Here is an 18,057-nt window from a genome sequence, read left to right on the forward strand (position 1 = left end):
AGCTTGAAGAATGGGAAGGAGAAGAAAGAATGGTAGAGAAAAGGAAGTCATTGAAATGTGTCACCAAGAGTGTGTGCCAAAAAAGGAGGCATGAAAGGCACACTTTTAGAGCGTCTACTCGTCTCTTCCAGAGACCCTTGCAAGACACTAGAGTCAGATCGACATGGCTTCTGCTCCCATGGGGAGGTTGACTGGAACACACAGAGAAGGGAGACATCAGGAGTTGGGTCTGTAAAGGTAATCTGCATCAGCTTATGAGAGGTCATGACTCCCAGGTAATAAATCTGGAATTAACTCTGTAGGCCATTGTTGACAAGTGTAAGGTCATAGCACACTGGTACGTTGTAATCAGTTGTGAGGGGCTGTGAGTAATGTATGAGCAATGGCCACTAAACACGCAGTAGAGAGGAATGGTTGAGAAGGCAGACTTTGGAGCCAGGCTTTTGGGATGCAATCCCAGCTTGGCCACTTACCAACCACAGCCACCTACTGTCACCTTGGCAAATTACTAAATGCCCTTTGCCCTAGTTTCTTCAGTTGTATAATACCAAAATGATGGCACCTACCTCATTAGATTGTTAGGAGGGTTAAGTGTTAGTATTTGTAAAACACTTGGAAGAGTGCCTGGGAATATAATTATCTTTATTACTATTACTATTATTATTTTGGTTATTTTTTAAAGATTTACTTATTTATTTATTTGAGAGTGAGAGAGAGCGAGCTGGGTGAGGGGCAGAGGGAGAGGGAGAGAGAGAATACACAAGCAGATTCCCCTCTGAGCACGGAGCCCGACACAAGGTTTGATCCCAGGACTCTGAGACCATGACCAGAGCAGAAACCAAGAGTCAGTCACTCAACCCACCAAGCCACGCAGGCACCCCTATTTTGGTCATTTTTACATGAGTTTGAAAAGTCATACACACACATGTTTGAAGAGACTCGAGTTTATGGATAGCGCATACTTAAGTGCTTTATTTAATAGCAGACATCAGTGTAGGGCGTGAGCCATCATCCTGCCAGTTGCACTTAGCTCTGGTTATGCCCTGGGCAGTAAGCAGAGCCTGCAAATGTCCTACAACACGAACTACTGTCATAGGCTTGCCATGCCACCTGGGCAGGGTTGCCAAATAAAATACAGGACACTCAGTTAAATCTGAATTTCAGATAAACAATAAATAATTTCTTAGAATAAGTATGTCCCATGCAATATACTTATACTAGCAAAAAGTGTAAGTATGAGGGGAGGGCTCATGTGACTCTCTGGTCACACTCCAGGAGCCAGAGTCCCTTCCAGAGAGGTTGGATCTCCATGCCTCTCTGAAGAGTGATTCCCACAGATCAGGTTAGGATGCTCATCCCTGAGGAATCTTCAGGGAAGTTGTTATTAGGTCCTGAAGGTTTAGAAGGACTTTGATGGGTGGGAAAACAGCACGTGGGGTTACAGTCCAGAGCGTTGCACACTCTTAAGTGAGGCACAGGGGCATTTGAAGGTTTCCCACGTTTGAAGGTCACTGAGAAGACAATGGCACCTAGGGCATTGGGTGTATGCGGGTGCGTGTGTTTATCTGTGTGTATCCGTGTGTGTGTCTGTGTGTGTATCTGTGCCTGTGTTTGTATCCATGTGTGTCTGTGTGTGTATCTGTGTTTGTATCTGTGTGTGTGTGTTTGTGTGGGGGGTGGTACTCAGGAAGACATATGGTCAGGGAAGTATTTGGGGGCCGGGAGTTCAGGAGTTTAAGAAATTAGATTGAATGAGTTACTACCTAGTTCCTGAATTAGTCATTTTGCTTCCTTTGTTAATGGATTTCATTATAGACATTCAAGTTTCCCTAAGCATTGCCATTTTTTCTTGTTATAATTAGTTTGTTTATTGTTTGTTTGTTTATATTACGTTCTTCTGTGTTCAGTTACAAAAAGGTTATAAGATGGATAGGAACAGCAAGTCAATGATTATTTAACAAGTAATAAACTGACTGCAGTCAAATGAGCTTGTCATTGGAAGCCTTATTCTGCTATCTGAAGCGAACATGGCAGAGCTCGTTTATTTAATTAGAAGCTGTTTTTACTGGAATCCTTCCAAGAGGACAGTGGGTGTATTCTGTGGTGTTTCAGGGCTCCTTAGATTCCAGAGATCTCACAGATAGAAATTAAATAAAAGGGAACAGTTTAAAATCAAACCCTGTGAACGGTTACTTTCTCCAGTAGTGTCTATTGACTTCTTTCTTCCGTGTCAGCTGCTTGGGGATGGAGACCTTTCTCCTCAGAACTGGGCAGATATAAATTACATAAAAATGTACCAAGTTCTTTTGGTGTTTTTCCCAGATTTAGAAGACACACATCTTGCCATTTCTTGATTAATTACTACATGGAAGTTGCTGAGAGGCAAGCTTGGCTCAACATAACGAAGGACTCGCATATGATTGTGGGACACTGCCAGGCTGGGTGACGAAGATTTGGGTCCCAGTCTCAAGTGCAGCCATAATTCTTTGTGGGACCTTCAGCAAGTTGTTTCCCTTCTCTGGGCTTTAATCTCCAGGTGTGGAATGAGGAAGGGATCATTATGTTTCCTTTTAGCTGCCCCACTCTGAAATCATGGGACGCACTGGCAAGAGGGCTGTCCAAAGAGGAGTACTCAGGTAAGCCAAAGCAGCAAGGGAAGGCCGGCTGAGTGGGGAGACCCAGTGGAGCCTTAAAGGAAGGACAAGTACAAATGAAAGGAGAGAACTTTATAAATTTATTCTAAACAAATAATCATAGACACATACAAAGACTTGATGAAAGACATAATGCTAGGAGGATCTGGGGTATTATTATTTTGAGAGTATTAAAGAGTTCATGAGTGCTTGGCATAGACCTTCTTGTTTCTAGGAACAGCCGAGTAGGTTATTTAACAAATCCTCCCACTGAAAGCTACTAAAAATATAGATTAAAAAAATTTTAGAAGCACCAAAGAGATGACAAGAAAATAAGGAATTACTGGATTAAAAATAAAGGGGAAATGAAAACCTCGTGAGATAAGCAAGCAGAGAAACTGCTTTTGATCTAAACACACTTGCTGATCCCTCAAAATTAAAGCTTTGTTCTGGCAGTCTAAGAGGTGAGAGGGACAAAAGTCAAAGCTCAGGCCACATACAGTAAGGCATCTCCTAGGAGACCCTTCCCACCACAAGCTGGGACCCAAAGGCTTCACTGCCAGGATGAGACTGAACAAGTGACATAGCTCCCATAGAATTACAGCCTGGCTCCAATCCTCTGGGTCCCTCGTTAGTCTCTTTCTACTCAAAATGTGATCCATGGGGTCACAACATCAGCAGTACCGGGGAGCTTATTAGAAATGCAAATTCTTGGGCCTCATCCAAGACCAACTGTATCAGAATCTATACTTTAACAAGATCCTTGGTAGAAGCCAACCCAAATCCTCTCAGAGGAAATGTACTTTCGTCATAGACCTCAAATTATTCCTGAAAATAGTTTTTCTAACACAGCATCCAGTAAATAGTCAAAGATAATACGTCACAAAAGAAAATTAGGCTGAATAAGAGAGAACCAGCAGAAACAACAGGTAATAGAAACAGAACTACAGAGACTTCACATGGTGGAATTATCAGATGCAGTCTACAAAACAATAATTTATATTCACAACAGCTACATGTAAAAGGGATCATAAAATTTTTTTAAAAAACTTGAAGATGTCTTCAGTGAATAGGAAACTATAAAAAGTTTGTAGCATATTTGAAAAAGAACTATAGCACTTCTAGACATAAGTGTTTGGCATGTTTCCTGGAGCTCATCCATTTGTGGATGACTGGCATAGGGTAGTATAGATGACCAGATATTGAAGGTGTGTGGGAAAGGCTAGACAACTGGTTATCAAGATCATTGAAAAGGGGAGGCCATTACTGTCTAAGGATTAGCCTGGTCATCCTCATTTCCTTCTAGTATAGATGCCATAGGATGTTTTCCTAAGGATGGGATACCCTCTAACTGGCTAGGGCCCATGGAATCCTAGCTTGATTTCTCCTCGTGTAGGCTTGAGAATCCTGTGGGAGGTTGCTAGATCATTCATTGGAGTAAATAACATCACAACTGCATAATATTTGCAGACAGTTAAGGATCATCCACAGAAACCCCAGATGAAACAGAAGGAGGCTCTCTGGGAGACACATGGATCAGGTGCCATGGATCCAGGAGAAGTTTGTGAACTATGATCCAGACACTATTTGCACATTTCTGCATGAGTCTGCACAAGACCACTCCACTTTCAAACATTCTCAGAACTTCGTAATCTTCAGATTGTAAAGAGAAAACACTACGGTCCTTCTTTGGACGCTCCAGCCTTCTTGGTTCTGTTTATCCCTTCCCCTTGTTGTACTCCATCAAACTCTCCAAATGGGAGGTTTGTGTCCATATTTTCTGTCTGCTCTCACCCTTCAGAACCCCTGCACCCTAATTTCTGTGCATGTCATGAGCATATTCAAGTTCCACTTTTCCTTTGGTTCATCCTCCCCAAATTCTCTGATCATCTTCTTAGGGCTCTCTCTTTGGAAATCATAGTTATCATTCACCTAAACCATTTTTCGTTATACTACTTAATCCTCACACTACTTGTGCAGAATAAGCATTTTTGTTATTCCTATTTTATAACAATGTGCATTCATTATAGGAAAATTAGAAAAGACCTCTAAACAAAAGAAGCAAATTGAAATACTCTTGAATTTTACTACACAGAGATAACTTTACCACTGTTAATATTTAGTATATTTCCTCAAACTTTTTTATATGAAGGTTTTTTTGCAAAAAAATGAGATTTTGCATGCTGAGCTTATGGTTTTATAACCTTTTTTATTTACTAACAATATACAGTGAAACTTTTTTCCATTTTAGTAAATATATACCCTACAACATAATTTTTAATGTTTGCAAAGTATGGATGTATGATAACTTATTTAACAAACCTTTCATTGTTGGGCATTCCAATCTTTACTATTAAAATAGCATCTTGTAGCTACATCTTTGTGCATATTCTTAATTATTTCTCCAAAACAGATTCCTTAATCTAGAAATGGATTCATGCTTCTGATTTTGATAAATTTCCCTTCCAGAAAGTTTGTACTAATTTAGACTCCAAACAACAATGTGTGAAAATGAACATTTCCCTGAACCCTAGCATTTGGGGATTATTGTTTTTATCATCTGGTTAATGTCATAAGTAGCCTATTATTGCTGTTTTAATCTGATTATAAATAAGAATATTTTCTCTTATGTTTCTTTACTATTTGATTCTTTTGTGAATTAAACTTTTAGGATTCTGTATATTTTAACACACTGGCACATAGAAATAAATATTAGCAGCATCATTATCCTCCTTATAGGTAGCATCATTGTACACTGCAAATGGTTTCCCCAAATTTGTCATTTTCTTTTCATTTAATTCAACTGTACTTTGTTAATTTAGGCTACACAGAGGTTTATTTTGATGTGAAAAAACTCATGAACCTTGATCTTTACGGTTTCTGCCTCTAGTTGCATGCTTAGAAAGACCTTTCCCACTCTAAGATTATAGATTCACCTTAGAGTATTTTTGTATTTTCGTATTTTACATGTAAATCATTAATACATTTAGAATTTATTTTCATATAAGGATGGGATAGAGATCAGTGACTTCTCACAAAAGGCCAAATGGTTTTCCAACTCAACATTTTGAGTGTTTTTCAAAAGGAACAGAGCAAAGACATTTTTGAATTGAGACCTGTGAATGGCTGTATCTCTGAGTGGAAAGGAATTAATTACCACATGTCAGAAATCAGCATGGGGCCAGAGCTATTAAACATACTAATGGCTTGGATGGAAGAAGAGCTGCAAAGCAGGCTGTGAGCTTCTCCCTGTCCAGTGGTGATTTAAATGGGTTAGTTACAGCCCAGGATGACAGTGAGGAAAGCCAGACAGTCTCCCATTTTTTATCAGGGAAGGGAGCAGCTATGGTGTCCGCAGACAGGATTGGATCTGCTTGTAATCTGGTTGCCTGCAAGGCTCCCCTGCCTCCTTGGCCCTCATTTTGAAGACTGGAAAGGGAGTAGAAGGCCTGAGAAGGGCCAGGGCCTTCAAAAGCAGCCTCCCTCTGTGGCCAGGCCCGGAAAGATGACATCCAGGGTATGCTCACTTATGCCCCGGATTCCCTTCCAGCATGGCCGCGCTCTCTGGTTTTGCTCCACTGACTTCTGGCTTCTGCTTCTGCTCTCCTATATCCCCTATTCTGTAATTTTCTTCAAAGCACATATTTCATATTAAAATCATTCTTCTCTAGACTTTTCTTTTTCTGTTTGGCAGTCGTATCATTGCATGCTTTTTCCACCTTTGAACTGTTTTTCATAATGTCATATTTTCTGAAATAGGACCTTGGTTTTTCTACAGGCAAGAAGCATAATGATACTACTTGACAATTACAAGTTGCTCCCACTTGTTCTAACACAAACATCTGAGTCATCCTAATAGGTAGGTAGGCAGGGTCATGTGGACAAAGTATAGATTTGAGAAGGGGGTTTGTCTGAGGGGCACAGTGAATCAGGAGCAGATCTGTTCTGGGGTCAGCTTCAGAACTGAGCCCAGCTTCAGAATTCTGCCTCTCCTCCTCCCAGGCCCATTTTCTACCCAACTTGATGGCTCCTAGGAGTCCTGTGATTCAACAGAACTTACTGATTTCTCTGCCACAGCCCAGTGCTAGGGTGCCAAGATAACTGATTCATACCCAGTCTCTTAGCAGGTTCCCAACCAGAGTGGTGTTTAAGTATTTCCTGTGTACCAAATGAGAGATGGACAAGGAGGAGTGTTAACCATGGTCAGGCTGTTGGTCAGGGGAGGTTTCACAGAATATCGTATTTGGGCAGGGGGGTTGGAGCCTGTCAGACTGGATGAGCCCTGGAGTCTTTAAAGGATATCTGTTGTCCTGTTCTGCCTGTCACTCATTCCCACCCCCACCTTCCCTGCCCTCAGTGTGTGTGAGTTCATCCTCTGACCACAGATATAGGTTCAGGTCTGGGACCTACATTATTCTAATAATACTCAATCCTGCAGTTTTTGTTTATTCTATTGGGGAAAAAAGATGCTGGTCTTTCCACAGGGTAACTGAGAAGCTGATGGCCATCTTGCCTCTGTGAGGAGAGAAACTGCCTGAGGAGAACCCAGACAGGAAAGCAGAGCTGAGAGAGGGAGAGGGTGAGACTGTCTTCAGGACACTGTCTGGGTTCTGAATCCAGCCACCCATGAAAGCAAATACCTTGAGTTTTTCAGCCATGTGAGCCAAGAGATTCCTTTCCTCAGGTGGGTAAATCAGTTTGAGTTGGGTTTCTATCACTTGCAACCCAAAGATTCTTAACTAACCTAGAGTCCTGTCCAAATCCAAGGCTGTGAGTCTTTGGCAGACTGGGGGGCAGGAGTGGTGTCTACACGGCCTCAGTACCTATCTCTTCTACCTTGCAGGTCCTGCTGCTCAGCGTTCATGGAATGATTAGATCCAGATTGTCCTGCTTTCAAAGCTGCCGATTTTTATTCCTTGGTGATGTCAGATTCCAGACCAGCAGGACTTTCTGAGCAACTACTGGAGGATTTCTTTGCAAGTGAGTGCTCCTCCTGCAGGACTCCTACGTGAAGGTCACAGATGATGGCTAGGAAACCTCTGTTGTATGTCTTTATAGAACACTACCCCCTCCTTCTTATGGAAAATAACCCCTGCCTCACTCTAGCCATGTGGTTTGAAAGAAAGTTGCCAGAATCTTAGTGGCACAACCATGTGACCAAAGTGACTGGCCTGGAGTGGGCACCTGCCCAAGAATGGGATGAAGAAAGAAGTCTCAGATCTCCAACAGTGGAGATGTGTAGAGGCATCAGTGACCAGGTCCCTTAGACTGTGGCACAAACAGTCTGAGGAGGGAGGGAATAAAATGGCCTTACAGAGAGATCATGGCATGAAGGATGTGGAGATGGGTCAGGTGAGATCAGGTGACTCTCTACTCCCACATACGATTTGTCTTTGGGATCCTATTATATCCCCTACATACCTCTTGATTACATAAGGCTTCTAATGAATCCCCCTGCAAATAACCAAGCCAAGTTAGCTGCATTAGGGTGTCTGTCCTTTGCAACCCAAAGGGCCCTATACAGCTGCAGAACTCCCTCAGGCCAGGCCAGGCTCCATTTAGCTAACTAGCTACCCATTAGATCTGTGGTTCATAGCCCTGATTCATATTAGAATTACCTCAGGGACTTTTAAAACATAATGGTACTGTAGCCCAGTACCACAGACTCTCACTTAACAGATCTAGAGGACGGCCCCAAAACAGGTATTTTCTTAATCTCCCCAAGTGATTTTAACATTTATCTAGGCTTGTACATCACTGAAGAAATGATCAACTCACCCTACTTGCCTATGGAATGGGACATGAGGCAATAAAGGTTGTAAGGGAAAGACCATTTGGCAGTCTTGGCATCTGAAGGGCTTGGTCTAAGCCCTGTCTTGGTCACAAATCCTGTGACTGTAGGCATGTCTGTTGGCCAAGCCTCAGGAACCCCACTTATAAAATGGAATTAATAAACTACCGCTCTGTCCTCCTGACAGAGGTCTTTAGGGATCAGATGTGAAGGAACCTAGAACTCTAAGCATCCCAAACCTGCATCTCCCAGAACAGAAACTGCATGTCCACTTAACACACTCCTTACCACCATGGAGCCTTTGCAGGTTTCCTAGAGTCAGGATTGAGAAGCCTCTGGAGGGAGAGAGAGCAACTCCACCTCAGCAGAGGAAGATGGGTCTCAACCTGTGGCTTAAACGGAGTGTCTGTGTCCTCTCTTCATTCCCACCCCATGCCTACCTCACCCTACTCTACCCTACCCCCATCAAAGTTCCTGTAGGAACACCTCAAAGATTCCTTGTCAACAGCCAGGCACCCATCAAGGCTACTTAATGATCAAATCAGCCTTTCTAGGCCTTTCCCTAAAGGATTTTAATATCTGTCCTTGTTCTCCCCTGGATTTTTTTCCACCACTCTTTGGCTTAATAAATGCCTTTCCAGAAGGCTTCAACCCGGCTGGAAGTATACTTGAACAGCAATTCTAAGTCCTTATTAGCTCTATAGTGATCAGGTGAAGGAATAATTGATCTCAATCAGGAACACCTGGTTTCATAATTGCACAAATGATTATAATTCAATAATAAAAGTCAATTTAACAAACTTAATTCAGATTGCTTTAACCTCTCGCAGACAGTTAAGAAATGAAGAAGCAAACAGGGAGAAAAGGAAAAAGGGGGGAAAAGAAAGGAAAAAGAAAAGCAAAGGTCTGCCTCAATCACCTGACCAGATAGGGCCCAAACATAGCTGATGGATTTTACCCCCACCATAGCATGTATTGTTGCTTCCAGGCCTTTGTCCATTATGTTCTTTCTGTGTCGACCCTCCTTCCCCCATCTCTATACTTCCAAACTGTATCCATTTTTTCCAGATCAAGCTCGAATACCACCTCCTTCCCCTCTGTAAGGTTGGGGGCTTGAGGGAGACGGTGACCAAGGGAAGGAAAGTAATGTCCCTTGAGGAGCTATTGCAAGTCAGCCAGACATTTACTTCTGGATTTCATTTAGTTCTCATAGAGAGGTGGGAAACTGAGGCTCAGAAAGCTTCACACTTGGCTCACAGTTGAATGGCTGGAGAGAAAGCAGAGACAGGATTTGAACTCAGGTCTTCCTGATTTCAGAGCCTGTGCCCTTTGCTCTGCACAATGCCAACCCCCCAGGGGACCCTGGACCTTCCTCCTTGGTCTCGACACTACTGCAGCCGACTTGGTTCAGAACCATGAAGAATTTGGCCGAGAGTTTGCCCGGCCGATAAGGCTTTCTCTGCCGGCTTCCACCTGGTAGAAGTAGCTGTCCCCTTCATCTCTCCCCAGGCAGATACCAGCTCCCAGGGGTCAGAGGTGGGCTTTGAAGCACTCGTTTGTGAATCACTTCAACCTTGTGAATACCAGAGGCTGAGTTTCAAGGAGTTTTGGCTTGGGATCAAGGAGAATGTGTCAGGCTGAGGCCCAGAGATGGAGGAATGCCCAAAGGCTAGTCTGCTTCTGTCTGCTCTCCGAGAGGACTAGGGAGAGAGCGTGTGGTGCTTTGCTGACCTATGCCGGTGGGAAGGGGGAGAGGAAGCATGTGAGAAGCCTCAGGACCCACCTCTCTATTCAGTAAGCATTCATGGCATGCCTACCAGACCCACACTGGGCACAGGGATTCTGAGCTTACTACTGCTATTACTGTTGTTATTATTAATGAAAATAATACCACCCACTGTTTATTCAATATCAATCAGATACCTTGCTAAGGATATAGATGCATTATCCCATTTTTCTTCATAGCCCTATAATGTAGGTATTAGTATATCCCCCTTTTACAGAGGGGTAAATTGAGATCAAGAGGATTTAAGTAATGTTTCCAGGGTCGCAGAACTCATTAGGAGTAGACAGGGCTTAGATTTAAACCCAGGTATCTGGCTTTAAAGCCTAGGTCTCATGGTCCTGCTACAAGCCCTGGGGAATGTGGGAATGCACGTGAATAACAACAGTCCAGTAGGAAAGTGCCAGTGGGAAAAGGTGGCAGCCAGAGCTGCCTCAGGCGGGGGGGACACTGTGCGGCTGACTATGGCAGCAGAGGGCCTTCTTCATCCCTGGGCAGCTGGCCCTTCTCTGTCTGGGCTGGCCCCTCTAAAGGCTGAGTTCTCAGAGACACCCTGTGTAGACTCTTTGATCCACTCCTCCTTGGGCTTCCTCTCCAGTTTCTGGACAAAATTTCCATTTTAGAAATGGATAGTGTTGCTTTAGGGAACCTGTCACCGTTAGCTATGAAATCTCCCCCTGTCCCCGACCCTTGACTGGCAAGCTTTAAAGAAGTAATTTATATTGATTGTAGGAAAATGAGAAAATGCTGATAAGCAAGAACTCTTTAAAATTTCCTAGAAATTCTATCATCCAGAGACAACTGCTGCCAGAATTTTGCTGTTTGTTCATCCAGACGTCATCCAATGGTCACATAAAGGATGTGTGTCAACATACTTTTCTTTTACAAATGTATAATCATACTGAAATTCTGTTTTGTCACATGCCTTTTTCACGGAGGGATGTGTAGTGACTGCCGTCCCATGGGATCCTACTTGAAACAAATAGTTTCTAAACTTTTGCAAGCTTTGGAATCTGGAGCATGGCAGCTCATAGGTAACAATGTACAGGAGAGGCAAGGATTGAGACAGACAAGCCGTAGTAGTTTGGGCCCTGTTCTCCCTCCCATAGCTGGGTGGCCCCTTGGAATGTCACTGTTCTTATCCATCACGTGGGGATAGTACCCTTCCCTCCGCTGGCCTCCCAGGGTTGGGGCGAGCTATCTATGCAGTGACCGCCATGAAGTGCTGGTGTAGACTCTTCTTGTATTATCCGAATATGAGGTCTGACTCAGCCAAGAATCCCTTTTCTTTTGCACTTGTGAGTTCCGAAGTGAGAGCCCAAGGATCCCAAGTTTTCAGGCACATCCCTATGGTACCCATCAGCCCATCATCCCTGTTGGTGATGAGGTTCTAACACTTCATTCCTCAGGGAGGAATTACACCCTGCTGGTTGACTTACCTGGGTGGTTTACTGCCCTATTTTCTAGGCTTTTGGCTACTACTGGGCTCATGTTCTAGATAGGTGGGGCATCCTTCCCAGGTTCCTCTTCATAGTGGGTCTAGCCGCAGCACCCTGAAAAGGCTCCCCGAGCTTCCTGCTGCCTTTCACAGTCTCCCTGAGGCCTACCCACTTCCTCTTCTCTCTTCTCCGGGGCCTCTTTGAGTTAGGATGCTGTCTTTACTTTGCAGCCAACACTTAGTACTTCCTCACTTTTCTGCCCCACCTTCCAGGACCAGGTCGACACTTTACACTGACAGAAGAAGTTCTGTGGTTTTCCAGGGATTCTGATGAGGACTTTCCAGGTGGGCCGCCCCTGGGCTCCATAGCAACCCCAGGTTCGACTTGCCTCTTGCTACAGCTGAGTTTTGTCTAGGCCAAGGTGGCCGCTGGACATGCCCCCTGTGGCAGTAAGATCCCGAGTGGTACCTACCCCTCCCCCTTTCCCAGGAGCCCACCACAGCTGAGGAAACTGAGACCTGAATTCCCAACCCTTCCCTCTCCCCTCCATCCGATTCACCTGCAATCCCCTCGTCCTGAAGTTTTCTTCTGTGTTCCTATCCCCCACTTGCCCATTCTTCAGACTTATGCTTCCTCGTTCTCCAGAACTCAGCTCAGACCTCAGGGCCTTCCTCACACCACAAGGCTAGTTTAGGTGCTTTTAGCCTCAAAGCACCTAGTACTTCTAATAACCACAATAAATTCCAATTTTCTGCTAATCTGTCTGAAAGGTGTGCGTTCCTGAAGGAAGGGATTTTGTCTTCTGTTCCATTATTCCCCCAGAGTCATAATAGGGGTTCAATAGATTTTCATGAATAACTGAACAAACTTAGTATATCTTAGTCCCGCTGGGACCACTTCAACCACCATTTATGCTTCTGGAGAAACTTCTTGGTAACTCAGAAATCCATCCTTCCTTTCTCCTGGAGCTGAGCTGTGGAAAGATTCGACAAAATCAAGGTTGGCAGTCTACCTTTCTGGTGGGCCTCCCTCGTAACCCAGGTGGGGCCATTAGAATCCTGCCTTTGGCAGGCTCTGCTTTCTCTTGGGAGAGAAAGCCAGACCTGGGACTGACAAGGCCTTTGAGCTTCTGCACCTTCCTGCCCTGTGGACTTCCTGGCCTATCTTCCCCAAAAGCTGCCTGGCACTGGTTCATTTCCCAAATGAAGGTGAATTTTGCTAATGTCCTGAGAACACTGTGATATCCCTAAAAGAAATGGGAGATGTCATGCCCAGGTTCTACTTGAGTATCATCAAAGCTGAATTAGAAATAATCAAGCTTACCTCATTCATGCATGCATTTCCTGATTCGGGGAGCATTTACTGAGTTCCTATTATGTCCCAGGTACTGGGCTCAGTGCCAAAAATCTACATTCCACTGGAGGCAAACTCTCTTCTTTAACAGTCCCCACTGGCTGAAACAACTGCATCTAAAGCTACTCCTTCTGTTGACCGATTTATGTAATGACCATTTGCCTAAAATTCAGCCCAGTTAGGTGTTTTTTAATTTGTTCAGATATCCTGAACAAATTATTCAGATTATCCTTTTTGCTATCTTTTTTTTTTTTACATTGTAAGATTTGTTTTTGTAATGAATTACTCTTAGGATTCTTCCTGTATCAATCAAGATGTAAAATATTTTTTAGAAAAATTAAGTATATAAGCCAAACTGAGGTTTGAAGACAGGGGTTTGTGGAACTGGTGGGCTCTTGATTCTTTTTGCCATTCATTTTCCCGATTCTGTTGGCATGGGGACATGTATTTTTGGTCGCCAGGGAGGGAGTATAGTTTGGGAGGGAGTATGGAAAGAAGAGAAACCCCAGGATAGGACCTAAGGGATGGATCCCAGGGGCAGGGTGCAGGCTAGATGATGAAGGATCGCGTGCACAAAAGACTGAAAGGCTCTGCACACGTGGAGCCTGGCCCAGAGCTGGGAGGAGGCCACTAGCCTCCTGTCTCCGAACCAGAGGCAGAGTATGGCTTTAGGGCCGCTGTAGTGCCCTGAGCAGCAAGGCTGCGTGAGCGAGGATTTGAGTTGAAGAGCACCAAATACACATGCTGTGGGGCCCCCATGAGGTGGCCCCGGGGACCAGCTGGGGGAGGGGGCTGCTGACGTCCCCTGGTCATCCCGGTCAGGGCCCGTGGTGGCAAGACTTCAGCATTAATGTCATTGAACTTCATTTGCATCCCCCGCTTGCTGAGGCCTGGGAATGTGTGGGTTCTAGGACACCCTCAGGAACAGAAAACAGCCTCACGCTTCAAAGAATGGTGCCACTGAGTGAAGATCATCGGAAATACAAAATAAGTTGAAAGTGCCCCATTTTAAAAGTAAGGAAAAGGTCATCTTTATAAATTAAAAAAAAAAAAAAAGCAGGGGATGGATTCATTATCGGGCCAATTGACCACGGAGCCGCCGCTCCCCCTCAACCACGCATGGCAGCCCCTCTGTTGAGAATCCCGAAACAGGCAGAGCAGGGGACCCAGGAAACAGTCCTGGCACTCCCATCTAGTCTCCCCATTGCCAAGGAATCCGTAGCGATGCTGGGGGCTGGGAGAGCTGCGGCTGGGGCAGGGCAGCCTCCCGGTGAGGGCAGAGAACAAACACAGGTCTCCAGGCTGCATGGGGGTGGCAGGGGTGGGAGGAATGCGGTGCACAGGGCTCTGCTCCACTTGCAACCCTGGACTGCAGCCAAGCCTCCGTGTGCACTAGGACCCAAGACAGAGCCCTCGCATGCAAGCTGCAAGAGAATTCCTGTGCTTCTAGGAACCTCAGCCTGGGGTTTGGTCGTCAAAACCTCTAGCTACAAAGACCCTTAGGGATTATCTGGTCCAACCCCCTCATTTCCCAGAGCACATTGCTGGGGCCCCCGAGAGGGGAAGGAATTTGTTCTCTGTCACCAGGAATGTCAGTGACGCAGGATCCTCCTGCTGGGTTCAGCCTAGGACGATGAACTCTGACAAGGGACCCTGGATTTCTAATGGGTTCACCATGAAAATCAAAACAATCACAGCAGTCAGTATTTTCCAGTCACTGGAAAAGTCTAACTTTGTTAAATCCGCAAAGCAAAAACATTTGCTAATCAAAGCATTTTACCCAAGTGATATTCAATTAAAGCAATATTAAGGGAAAGAAAATGTGCACATGCTACAGACCACCTACGCAGGATTTATATCACATTCTCTTAGATGAGTGGTAAACTGATGGCAGTTCTCACTGGCTCTGATTTGGACAGCAGGGAATTAGCAGGAGCCTTTAGGAGGATTTGACAGGCAGCTGGAAAGGCTCAGAACCAGGAGCCAGGAGACCACCTCTTCCCTTTTCTCTGCCTCTCAGGGGCACACTGACCTTGGGCAAGGCCTCCAGCCTCTCTGAACCTCAGTATCTTCATCCCTGAAATGGGGATGATGCTCCCTGCCCAGCCTAACCACCCGCCCCTGGGTTTGTTACAAGAATAATATGAGATGGCCCTTAGAACATGTAAAGCAAATGCTAGTGTTGGTTAGCCGCTTTCACTCTGAGCTGATGGCTGACTGCAGAAAGGAGAGAGGCTGAGCAGAGCAGGTGAGAGAAGGCAGGTAAGGGACCTGGAGACCAAGTTACTTGTCACGACAGTTGCAATCATTCGAACTGCTGAGCCTGGAAGCTGTGAGATCTTGCAAAAGGTAAAAGGCATGTGAAGCCAGATGGACCTGTGGGCTCTGGCTCTTCTTGGCCATGTGGTCTTGGACAACTTATGTGAGTTCTCTGAGCATGTGAATGAAAATAAAAATACCCACCTTGCAGAGCTATCACGAATGCTCATGAGAGCTGGCATCTCCTGAGCGCTTATTATAATACTTCAGATATTGTTCTAGGTGCTGAGCCTATATTAACTCATGTGAGCCTCACAACCACCCTCTGAGTCAGATGTTATTACTATCTCCATTTTACCAATGAGAAAATGCAGGCAAAGAGAGGTTGAATGACTTGCTCAGGGTCACACAGCTACTAAGTAATAGAGTCGGGCTTTGAACTTGGGCATGCCAGCTTCAAAATCGATATACTTAACGTCTGTATAGAGTGTATTAGGTTCTGGTGGCTGCTATAACATATTACCACAAACTTACTAGCTTCACACGACACAGATTTATTATCTGACGATTCTAGAGGTCAGAAATCCTAAAATCAAGGTCTTGGCAGGGCTGTTTTCCTTCTGGGGGCTCTAAGGGAGAATCCTTTCCTTGCTTTTTCCAGTTTCTAGAGGCCAGCTGCATTCTTTAGTTCATGGTTCCCTTCCTCATCTTATTCTGACCTCTGCTTCCATTGTCACATTTTTTTCCCTCTCTATTCTGACTTTCCTGCCTCCCTCTTATAAGCGCCCCTGTGGTTACCTTGGGCGCTCCCAGATAACCCAGGATGACTTTTCCATCACAAGATCCTTAACTTAACCCCATCTGCAAAGCCCCTTTTGCCATGTAAAGTAATATAGCCACAGGTTTTGGATATTAGGATGTGGACATTTTGGGGGACCATTATTCAGCCTACCATACTAACTGTGACCTCCCCCAAGAAGGCTACTTTACCTCTCTGAGATTCTGGTCCCTCATCTGTGGAATGGTAGGTGATATTCACCACCCCACAGGGATGTAGTGAGTAGCAAAAGAGAGAAGGTATCTAAAGCACCTGATCGTAGCAGATGTTCAATAAGTATCTACCATCAGAAACTGAGCAGACGTTGCCTGAATGTGGTTGGAAACCAAGATGTTCCTGAGTGGTCTCCACCACTTCCTCAGGGCTGCTGGAAGTAGATCTTTCCACATGGCCCTGCTTCCTCCTCCCAGTTCTCATCAGTGCCGGCCAGGACTGGAGCAGGATGTGGCCATCCTCCCTCTGACTTCCAAGTTTCAGGCATCTTCCCAAGAATTTGAGCTGCTATTTGTCATAGGCAAGTGGTTCCATGTTGGCCAGAATCCACTGGCACCACTCTGCCCCCCAGCCCTGGGCTTGGGGCAACTTGCCTGCTGACTTGGGGCAGAGGTAGAGGAAGAATAAACATGGTCTTTAAAAAATGTATTTCAACTCTTATTTTGAAAATACTAAGGGAATCTGCTACTTCAGAGATACCTACCATGTGGTTGTTATTTTATAATATGGTACTCCCTTGGAACAGAAAAAGAGGGAGAGCCAAGTCACATCTGTGATACAGAGGAAAGAGCAAAATTCAAATGCCAATTCTGCCTTTTACAGACTAACGTGGACACAACCCACACAGTCATATGCCTCAACTGAAGTTGACCCTTTCCTGTTCCCAAGCCATGCCCGAGTTGTCTGAGCATAACTTCCTTTTCCATCCAAGTAAGTGGTTCAGAAATGACTTGTGAGATGCAAGACATCACTGGGGGGCAAGGGCTAGGGGGCTTACTCCTGATGAAATTTTCCAACCATCCAGAGAGGCCCAGCACATGATGGTCTCTCTTTTCTCCTGCCACAGTGATGTCTGGATGACAGGTCTGGCACTCTGTGGCTGTCTTGTCACCAGCCTGAGGACAAAGCCAGCCCGGGGATGGCAGAGAGGTGGAAAGAGTACACTTCCTTAATGATGGACTTGAGCTGCTAAGTCAACCAAACTTGAAGCCTGCTTTACCCTAGACTTCTGATTATATTAGGGAATAAATCCCCCTTTAATTGTTTAAGCCAGTTTTCCAGTATTTGCTACCCAAAACTTCTGAAGTGATCTATTATCTGTGTGATCTTGGGTAAACCACCTAACCTCTCTGAGCTTTATACTAGTCCACCCCTGCATACTCTTGATGAGGATCAAGTGAGAAAGTACATGTGAAAGTACTTTTCAAACAAACTACATAGTGTGGACAATTTTGTCCATTATTATTATTATTATTATTATTATTATTATTATTATTATTATTTTAAGCTTTGGTAAATGTGCATCGGTCAAATTGGGTCTGTTTAATAAAACTCTTTATATCATTGATTTATTCAAATCTGGGCTCTACTTTGACCAAGTAGGTTCGGTTTCATTTTCTGGAGCCGTGGTAGCATTGGAACAGGGCCCAAGTACTCCTTTCTGCCTCTGTCCTGTTGAACTTCAAATGGACCCCCAACGAGACAGAAGTGGTGCAAAGTTCGTGTCGTGAGAAAAGTGCCCAGGGAAGGAGAAACAGTTCTCCCAGTCTCCATTAGGAGATAAGAGTGCAGGAACCCCAGAGAAGTCTCAGTGGTCCAAAGCCCACAGACTCCCAGGTACCTGAGGCTTACTCTGCTGCCTCCTCTCATCTGTGCCTCCCAGTGGATACATTTCTCAGGGGGGAAATTGTAGTTCTGGGGTTTCTAAATAGTGCTGGGCCACCTGTTCCCTCTAGTGTCTGGCCCAG

General features: G+C 44.8%; 1 long non-coding RNA gene across 1 annotated transcript; it reads left to right on the forward strand.

Annotated features, from left to right (window-relative positions):
• Nucleotides 1-868: 868 nt before the first annotated feature.
• Nucleotides 869-17,052, forward strand: LOC118017894. The gene is made up of 3 exons (XR_004681265.1): nucleotides 869-7,317; nucleotides 7,477-7,613; nucleotides 16,913-17,052. It is a non-coding gene; the product is annotated as an uncharacterized LOC118017894 (long non-coding RNA).
• The last annotated feature ends 1,005 nt before the right edge of the window (nucleotides 17,053-18,057 follow it).

Source organism: Mirounga leonina, unplaced genomic scaffold, assembly GCF_011800145.1.
Source record: "Mirounga leonina isolate KUSES-001 unplaced genomic scaffold, KU_Mleo_1.0 Mir_170, whole genome shotgun sequence".
In the NCBI taxonomy this organism is placed as follows: domain Eukaryota; kingdom Metazoa; phylum Chordata; class Mammalia; order Carnivora; family Phocidae; genus Mirounga; species Mirounga leonina.